Here is a 9,892-nt window from a genome sequence, read left to right as displayed (position 1 = left end):
ATGTGGTCCCAGCACCATCAGGCTGCTCACAGTCCTCGGTACTCCAGGGAGTCAGACCCCCTCTTCTGACCTCCCCAGGTATCTGCATGCATGTGCACATTCACATATGTACACATACTTTATACATAAATAAATTTTTTAAAGAGTATGCTCTTTTCTTGTTCTGCCTATTCTCTAAAAAAGGTTAAAATTATATATATATATCTATATCTATATATAAATATAGATATAGATATAGATATATATGTAGATATATATAGATATATATGGGTTATTTTTGTTTGTTTGTTTTTGTTTTTTCGAGACAGGGTTTCTCTGTGTAGTTTTGCGCTGTTTCCTGGAACTCACTTGGTAGCCCAGGCTGGCCTCGAACTCACAGAGAGATGTGCCAGGCTCTGCCTCCCGAGTGCTGGGATTAAAGGCATCCGCCACCACCGCCTGGCGATATATTTTTAAAGGTGTATTTTTATTTTTGTGTGAATGTGTGCATGTGAGTGTGTATGTGTGTGTATGTCACATGTTCAAATGCTCAAGGAGGCCAGAAGATGGTGTCAGATCCCTGAAGCTGGAGTCATGGGCAATTTTAAGCCACCCAGTCTAAGTGCTGGTAACTGAGCCATGTCCACCCAATGTAAGTCTGGGAACTGAGCCATGTTCCTCCGGAAGAGCAGTAAGCGCCCTTAATCCCTGAGCTATCCCTCCAGATCTGATGTAAGTTTTAAGCAAAGACCCCTGTGACCATTATGTGGTAAATGGGTTCAAGAGGCTATGTAAAAGTGAGAAAACAGTGTCTGAACTAATGACTATAAAAAGCAGTTGAGCTAGATGGCTTCTGTGAAGATGGAGTATTATGGGAAGAATTGAGCCCTCTTCCTGAATTTGTCTTACAAATACATATTTTTGTTTTGTCTAACAAAAAAATTAATTGGTAGTACCCCAGAAGGTAACTGTATTTGGAGAGAGTACCTTTAAAGAGATAATTAAAATGAAGTTAGATTGTATGGGGTAGGCCAATCTTACTGGTGTTCTTAGAAGGAAACAGGTTGGTTGGAACACAGAGGAGCTGGGCAAGATGGCTCAGGGGATCAAGGAGGCTGCTGCATGAACCTGACTGCCTGAGCTTGGTCTCCAGAACCCACGATGGGAGAGAAACAACTCCTAAAAGCTCTCCTTCGATTTCCACAATGTGTGGTGCACACACACACACACACACACACACACACACACCAAATAGAAGTTATATTTCTTTTTATAATTTAAAGTGCCGAACTCTGGAAATAACTCTTTTTTTTTTTTTTTTGAGCTGAGGATCGAACCCAGGGCCTTGTGCTTGCTAGGCAAGTGCTCTACCACTAAGCTAAATCCCCAACCCCTGGAAATAACTCTTAAAGCCTATGTAATTTCCAATAAATATATTATTTTAAAAAACAGAGATAGACCAATGCTGTGGGATGTTCTGTATGTCCAATGTGTTACTCTGATTGGTTAATAAAACACTGATTGGCCAGTAGCCAGGCAGGAAGTATAGGTGGGACAAGCAGAGAGGAGAATGCTGGGAAATGGAAGGCTAGGGAGAGAGACACTGCCAGCTGCCGCCATGACAAGTGAGATGTAAGGTACTGGTAAGCCTCGAGCCACATGGCAAAGTATAGATTAATAGAAATGGGTTAATTTAAGATAGAAGAATTAGATAAGAAGCCTGCCATGGCCATACAGTTTGTAAGCTATTGGGACTATTGGGAAACTTGCTGCTACTCAGACTGGCTAAGAGGGAGGAAAGTGAATGTTCCAGATGCTGCCTTGAACCCGGAACCAGTGCTACTTGCTTGTGGACTTCAAAGAGACTTGTGTGCATTAGAACAGTTGGGAGTTAGCATGGTGATGGCAGTGAACAGAGGCTTTGAGATCAAGAGGGATGGGAACTAATGAGATGGCTACTGTGTGTGGAAACCTTGGGAACTGGACAAGTGCTATGCAGATGAAGTCACTGTTAACTGATGGCTGATGTTAGTGTGAGATACACAATGGGGACCAGCTGCAGTTTTCCATGGGTGAGCAAGGATGAAAATGTCCCTTGAGAGACTGGTGTGGAATGGTGAAAGATTGACAGGAACAGGAAAGACTTGATGGACACTGGGCGAGCAGCCAGGAGCTGACTGGAAAAACTGAGGTGTGAGTTGAGAAGGGGCTGATGTCTCTGAGAAAGTCAGAGGGACTAGAGACACTTCAGTAACACACACACACACACACACACACACACACACACACACACACACATCATTTTTTATATACACAGCAATCCTGACTAAACCAACTAGTCTCTTGAGCAGCCTGTGTAAAGTCAGGATGGATACCTGTAACACATGCTTTGTGGAGAAACTGAATACATGTTCATATAATAGAAAAGTAATCTAGCCTCGAATTCTTGACAATCCTCCCACCTCTGCTTCCTCAATGCTGGGATTACAGGCATGCACCCCCTTGCCCAGCTAGAGAAGTAATAATTATATTTTGTCTTTCTAGTGAGGTACCCACAGAATTCTCTATCACTGACGAGCTCTATGGCTCTGAGCAAATCACGCACACCAGTCCGTCCCAGAAGCCTCTGTGATGAGGGGACTACACAATGCCAGTCGCAGCCATGCATGAGGTTCTCAGTGCCTTTAGTGGCTGACCTACCAAACAGTGCAGAACACTCCCCCTGAAGTCTCCTGAAACCTCAGATGCTTCCTTGAAGGAGCAAACTATGATCTGAGCTCTTGTTTGCCTTTTAATTCCAACACCCTGCCATTCCAGCTCACACAAATGCATGGGCTTCACAGAAGAGAGCAAGTTCTGACCTCCCCAAACAAAACATATTACTAAAGAATGTGACATTATACTTTGTACATATAGAGAAGTGGACAAGTATTAATCAGTTGTATATAAATGATGTTTTCGACGGACTGTGTCTTGTATACTATAGCATTAAGTGGAGAAATTCATGGTGAATTTGAAGAGGAGTCAGAGCTGTGGGAAGATGACTGAAGAGTTGAGGAGCAGACTGAGTCAAGGTTAAGCAATTGATTTGTTTAGAGAAACAGACAGGCAAGCTTTACCATGGTATTCTAGTGGAGAAGTTATTCAGTAGTACCAGCCATTCTTCATTGACCAGACAAAACCCTAGGAAATTACAAAGGCTTCAAGAGTTGTTTCAGAGTTCAGCATTTTAAATTGTCAAAAGAAATATAGCTTCTATTTGTTTAAAATTTTTTTTTTTTTTTTTACTTATGTGCGTGTGCATACATTTGCATGTATATGGGGATAGCTCTTCTGGGGTCTGAACTCAGGTTCCCTGCAAGCATAGCCAGTACACTTAACTATGGAGCCTTCTCTCCAGCCCTAAAATAAAGTTTTTAATTAAATGTTTGTTTTAAAATTTTATCTTATGTGCATGGATGTTTCAACTTCAGGTATGTCTGTGTACCAAGTGCATGTCTGGTACCTGCAGAATCCAGAAGAGGAGGCCAGATCCTGTGGAACCGGAGTTACAGAAGGAGCCATGTGGGTGCTGGGAATGGAACCCAAGTCCTCTGGGAGAGCAAGTGTTCGAACCATCTCTTTAGCCATAATTAAATGGTTCTAACTACAAACAGAGCAGGCACAGTGCTCCATGTCTATCATCCCATCTACTTGAGGGTAGGGTCTTGGGGGCCAAGGCAGGAAGACTGGGGTCTCAGGGTTTGGTCTGGGTTTTGAGATAAGGTTTTGTTATATAGACTAACCTCAAGCATAAGATCTTCCCTCAGCCTCCTCAGTGATGAGGTTACTGGTAGGTATGTCCCCACATCTGTTGAAGACTCTATCTCATAAAAATAAAGACAAATAAATAAATAAATATAATTTTGTTTTTAAATGAAAACAGAAAAATCAGACTGCTAGCCAGGTGGTGGTGGCACATGCCTTTAATCCCAGCACTCAGGAGGCAGAGCCAGGCGGATCTCTGTGAGTTCAAGTCCAGCCTGGTCTCCAAAGCGAGTACCAGGAAAGGCGCAAAGGTACACAGAGAAACCCTGTCTCGACAAACAAAAAACAAAAAGCAAAAAACAAAAAAGCCCCCAAATTTCTGGAATAAATGATTAGGTAATGAGAGTGTTTACTTAGATGCAGAAACTTACACAAGTGAGTTCTTTAAAGACCAAAACAGTGTAGAATATAATATGGTGTATTGGTTTTCAAATGTTATCATGTAACAGTTACCATGATGGCTCATTAAGACCCAGATTGCACCTGGGAGTGGTGGTGTATGCCTGCCAGGAGTTGAGACCAGCCTGGGCGAAAGACCCTGTCTCAAAACAGAACAAACAAGAATTCTAAATGAAAATTATACTACAGTATATGTAACTTTTTGCCTTTGTCTTCTGAGAAAATGTTTCACTCTCTAGCCCAAGCTGGCTTTGAACTTGCCCCAACTCTCTGTTGTAGCCTCCTATATATAACTATACTTTACAGAAACAGCTAACATGCATCTATACTTATTATAATACAAAACTGCTTCCATATATATATTCCTTGTACAGGAGTAGCCTTCACACATCTTTAGTTGTTACAACACACACTTCTGAAAGGGGTGGGCCTTTCTGCAAGACTGTAAGTTAGCCAATCACACAAATCTGTGTCAACAAAGCCAAGTTAACAGAGCAAAACCCTGGCATTCTCAACTGGGTGATGGTGGTGTACACTTTTAATCCTAGCACTTGGAAGGCAGAGACATGGATCTCTGAGTTCAAGGCCAGAATGGTCTACACAGAGAGTTTTAGGACAGCCAGGGCAACAGAGAAACCCTATCTCAAAAAAACCAAATTCACATTAAAAAAAAATTTATCTATCTTTGTGTGTATGAGTCTTGCCTGTATGTATGTCTGTGTGTCATACATGTGTCTGGTGCCCATGGAAGGCAAAAGAAAGTGTCAGACTCCCTGGAACTGGAGTTACAAACAACTGTGAGCTGCCGTGTGTGTGTGTGTGTGTGTGTGTGTGTGTGTGTGTGTGTGTGTGTGTGTATGTGTGTGTAAGCAACCAAATCCAGGTCTGGAAGAGCAGCAAATTCTGAGCTACCTGTCTGAGCTGTCTCATCATTTGTGAGTCAGGGTCTTACTGTATAGCATTGACTGCTCTGGAACTCACTCTGTAGCCCAGGCTGGCCTCGAACTCATAGAGGTCCACCTGTCTCTGCCTCCCCAGTGCTGGAATTAAAGGCATACAGCACCACAATCTTCTTTCTCTTGATTTTTAAATGTGTTGTGTTTTATTTGGTTTTTATTTGTGTTTTGTTTGCAGTCATTTCATTGTGACATTTTCGTGCATACTTTGTTTTTGTTGATTTCCTCCTGCATCCTGCACCCATCCCTAGCTTCCCCTTTACACCTTCATGTCACAACGGTTCTACCCTCTTCCACACTCCTCCTTGAAACCACTTTTCAGCTCTGCTGACCTGTACTCACCACCCACATATATACTGACATATGAAAGTTCATAACTCAGATGTCCATATGAGAGGACATTCAAGATTACCTCATTTCACCGAAGAATTTCCAGGTCTTCAATTTTCCTACGTGACTTCATTTCTCTTTGTGGCTAAATAAAGCCTCACTGTGTATATGTACTACACTTTCCTTGCCTGTCGATGTCCAGCAAGGACAGTTCTATCTCCTTGCTACTGTGAACAGAGCAGCAACAAGCACAGGTGTACCAGCGTCTCTGTGCAAGGACATGGAGTCCTTCAAGCATGTGGCCAGGAGGCATGGGGCTGTGTCATATGATTACATGGTCATGTTTTCCGGGTTTTGAGGAACCTTCATACTGTTCCCTCGAGGCTGCCCTAGTTTATACTCCCAAAAGCAATGAGTAGGGTCCTTTCTCCCCACACCCACAGTGTCTATCACAGAACTAACTGTTACTTTTCTTCCATCAAAACAAATTGTGGGGGTTGGAGATTTAGCTCAGTGGTAGAGCGCTTGGGTTCGGTCCTCAGCTCTGGGAAAAAAAATGTGGACGGAGCAGAGCTCAGCATTAGAACGCTTGGCCTACTACATATGAAAACCTATGTTCGAAACCCTGCACTGGAAAAAAAGAAAAGAAAAAGAAAAAAAGAAAACTCAGGCAGAATTTTCTAACACTTAGTAAATACCATGAAATCTTGCAGGTGTGAGGCCTAGAAACCTCACATAGTCTCAGGAATGTGGTAGGTAGTGAAGCATTTGAGATTCAAGCCTGAACTTTACAGTGAGCTCTGGGATCCTCGTTTCTCTCTTTCCCTCTCCTACTTTTTCATGTTTATTAAGCATCTATTATTTGTTAAGCATTCCTGGCATGGGCTATAGAAATAGGAACATGGGGTTGGGGATTTAGCTTAGTGGTAGAGCACTTGCCTAGCAAGTGCAAGGCCCTGGGTTCGATCCTCAGCTCTGGAAAAAAAAAAGAAAGAAAGGAAGGAAGGAAGGAAGGAAGGAAGGAAGGAAGGAAGGAAGGAAGAAATAGGAACACCATTGCAGAAGCATTAAGTGGTCCTACCAACCCACACTATAAGCTGTTACAACAAACAGTGGCACTGTTTGTGCCCAGAGATGAAGCTTCTGCCTGCTGTGAGAAGGGAAGGGACACAGGGGCCACCTTGAAGGAGCTTGGAGTTTCAGGCACAAGGGGGCATGGGGAGCAAGGTCCAGTCAGGAGTGATTACATTTGCAAAGGACAAGGGCCAGAGTGAAAGCCGTTCAAGGCACCACAATGGCTCAGTATGCCTGCAGCCAGAGCCCAACCACTGGCCATACTGGCACATGCCTGTAATCCTTACACTTAGGAGACTGAAACAGGAGCATCAGGCATTTGAGGACAGTCTGGGCTACATAGTAGGGGGAGAGCGATAGAGAGATAAAGAGCATGTACAGGTGAGCAGCAAAAGCCAGAGGGTAGCCAGGGCTGGAACATGCCATGCTTGGGTGCTGAATCTGAAGGGTAGGAACCAGCTCACACAGCGGAAAGTTCGTGCTGATGTCAGAGCACAAGTCTCTTGGAGTCCGGTACAACTAGAAACAACATTGACTTCGCAGGCACTACAACGAGGAGCAGGGCAGATGTACAAACGGGCTTTTGGAGTTGATCGGCAGATACGCAGAGAGCCAACAGAAAATTAACCCACACCAGGAAGTGGTTGAAGGTAAGTGATGGACACCCAGTTCTCTGGCTTGAGCAAATGGATGGACTGTGCTAGCTTTAACATGGTGAATCCGAAGGATGTGGCTGGACTGGTGGGCTGCTGGAGCAGGAGGGGGGTGGGAGTGAAGCACTCTGTGTTAGGTTGGCAGACAACAAAAGGTGCCCAGCACAAGCCTAGGCCAGCTTTCCCAGAACCAGCCGAGGAGGGAGGGCTCCTAGTGTTTATTTGTTTGAGATGGAGTCTCATGCTGCAGCCAGAATAGGCTGGAACTAACTAGGCAGTCCAGGCTTACTGTGGACTTGCTGAAATCCTCCTGCTTCAGCCTCCCAAGTGCTGGGACTACTCTCATGAGCTTGGTTCCTAAATGTTAACGCATGATAAATTCTTACAAGAAATAATGTGCTAGTCACCAGGCACTACAGAGTTTCTTATGGACTAATTCGTAATGCACCACAGATACTGTCATTTGATGACGGGACAGAGTTCAGAGTTCTACAGTGAATGACATCAAGCAGTTGCACAGCACAGTCCTATCACCAGAATAGTGGTATCAAGCCTCTGTAACAGTGCCAGATGCTTGGTTGAAGCTTTTAATTGATGTGAGTCCAGGCCCCATACTGCCATGCAAGGTGATACACGAAAGAAAAAAAAAAATTGGAACTGAAATCATCCTAGCTCTTGAAAGGCTAAGGCAGAAGTACTGCACAACCTTCAGGTGGGAGCAAGCTCTGATGATGGAGTGCATCTTGAATTAATTCTTGGAGGTCACAAACATTCACACAGCGGAAGGAAGAGGAAGTTAGGTGGTCCTGGAGAGAAGGTCATGACAAATGAGATATGAATACTGGAACCACGCTGCCATTTGGTTGTCAAGAGGAGGAGATGACAGTTTCCACGTCCTAACTGCAATGTTCTGAACAACAATGGGTTTAGGGCTCAAGTGAAGCAAAGATGAAGGTCTACTGTTGCAGAGTTCAATTATTTTGTTTTGTTTTTGTTTGTTTTTTCAAAACAGGGTTTCTTGTGTAGTTCTGGCTATCCCGGAACTCACTCTGTAGACCAGACTGGCCTTGAACTCAGAGATCCACCTGCCTGTGCCTCCCAAGTGCCAAGATTAAAGTTACACACCACTAACTACCACACAGTGAGTCCAACTAATTGTAAAGTTAGTGACCTCTACAGACATTGATAATGGTCCAGGACAATGGCAGACTTTTTTAAATGTTTTATTTGTATGACTGTTTTGCCTGAGTGTATTTCCATGCACTCTGTGCCTGTTTGCTGACTGCAGAGGCTGACAGAGGGTGTCAGATCTCTTGGAACTGGAGTTACAGGGGTTATGAGCTGCCACGTGGGTGCAGAGAATCAAATCAGGGTCCATGGGAAGAGCAGCCACTGCTCTTAACCCCTGTGCCATGCCTCCAGCTCCCAACGGTAGATCTATGTATGAAGATGCCTACTAAGTGGGGCATGGTGGTACATGCCTGTAAACTCAGCAATCAGGAGGTTGAGGCAGGAAGACTGTGAGCTCAAGACCATCCTGGACTAGAGCCTGAGATCTTGTCTCAGGATACCACACATAAAGAAAAGCTGCCCTTCCATTTCAAAGGGGCTTAAAATAATAACTGCTGGGAGGGGCAGGTAGGTCAGGCAAGGAGAGAAAAGGCTGAAGCCCACTGTCCTCATCTCTTTCTAACTTGTGACTGAAATGCTGGAAAGAATGATAAGGGACACAGTCTCCGTGAAGATACAGAAGTCCTAACTGAACATAAAATCACTCCAGAAAGCCTTTAATCCACAGTAACTTTGTTCTCAATTCAAAGGCTGGTGAAACTATTGACCAAAGTACCCAAACCCTTTAATTACAGTGTCCAGAGTAGTAAAACTATAGTTAGGGGACAGCTTCCATTGCAACCTATGGTCACAGTCACGTTTAGTCTACACATTTCCCTTCAGCTGGATGTCTTGCTGTTTTGAGACAGGGTCTCATGTAGCCCCAGGCACCTTCACACTTAACTGAGTCAATGAGATTGGCCTTAAACTCTTAATCTCTGCTTTCCACCATGCCACCATGTTCACACGAGACAGGGTCTCTCTGTGTAGTTTAGCCAGGCCTCGAAGTCGTAGCAATCCTCCTGTCTTAGCCTCCCCAATTTCCAGATTTCAGTTCAACCTGGTTTTTGTTTTTGTTTTTTTTTTTTTGACAGTCTCCTATAGAGCCCAAGCTGTCCTGAAATTTACTGTATAGACCAGGCTGTATAGATATTAACTGTATAGAGATCCCCCTGCCTCTGCCTCTGTTGTGTTGGATTAAAGGCATGAGCCACCACACTGGTTTCAGCTGCACTTTAATTGCCGACTGTTTTGCCCAAAGGTTTTGTTGGTGGATTAAGGAGAGAAGTCTATCAGGGCGCTAAAAGAGCTCTGGCACAGCAGGCCGGGTTACTACCAGGGAAGTAATCTGTAAACATGGAGCAATGGTAATGGCTGACTACGACCAAGAATCTGCCTGTGCCACAAACTGGGCCAAGCGCTGTATGTCCGTTGACTCATTTAATGTCTCAACAGCATGAGGAGGATGTCATTACCCTGACGCCAAAATTAAAGAGCAGGAAGTAGTTTGCTCAGTATCTTACAGCTGCTGTGTGGGGAACCTGGACCTGAACTCTAAACTCTGAAGTTCCAAAATCCACAAGA

Source organism: Onychomys torridus, chromosome 7, assembly GCF_903995425.1.
Source record: "Onychomys torridus chromosome 7, mOncTor1.1, whole genome shotgun sequence".
Classification (NCBI taxonomy): Eukaryota; Metazoa; Chordata; class Mammalia; order Rodentia; family Cricetidae; genus Onychomys; species Onychomys torridus.
The sequence above is the reverse complement of the archived record's forward strand: the minus strand, read 5'-3'. Positions refer to the sequence as shown.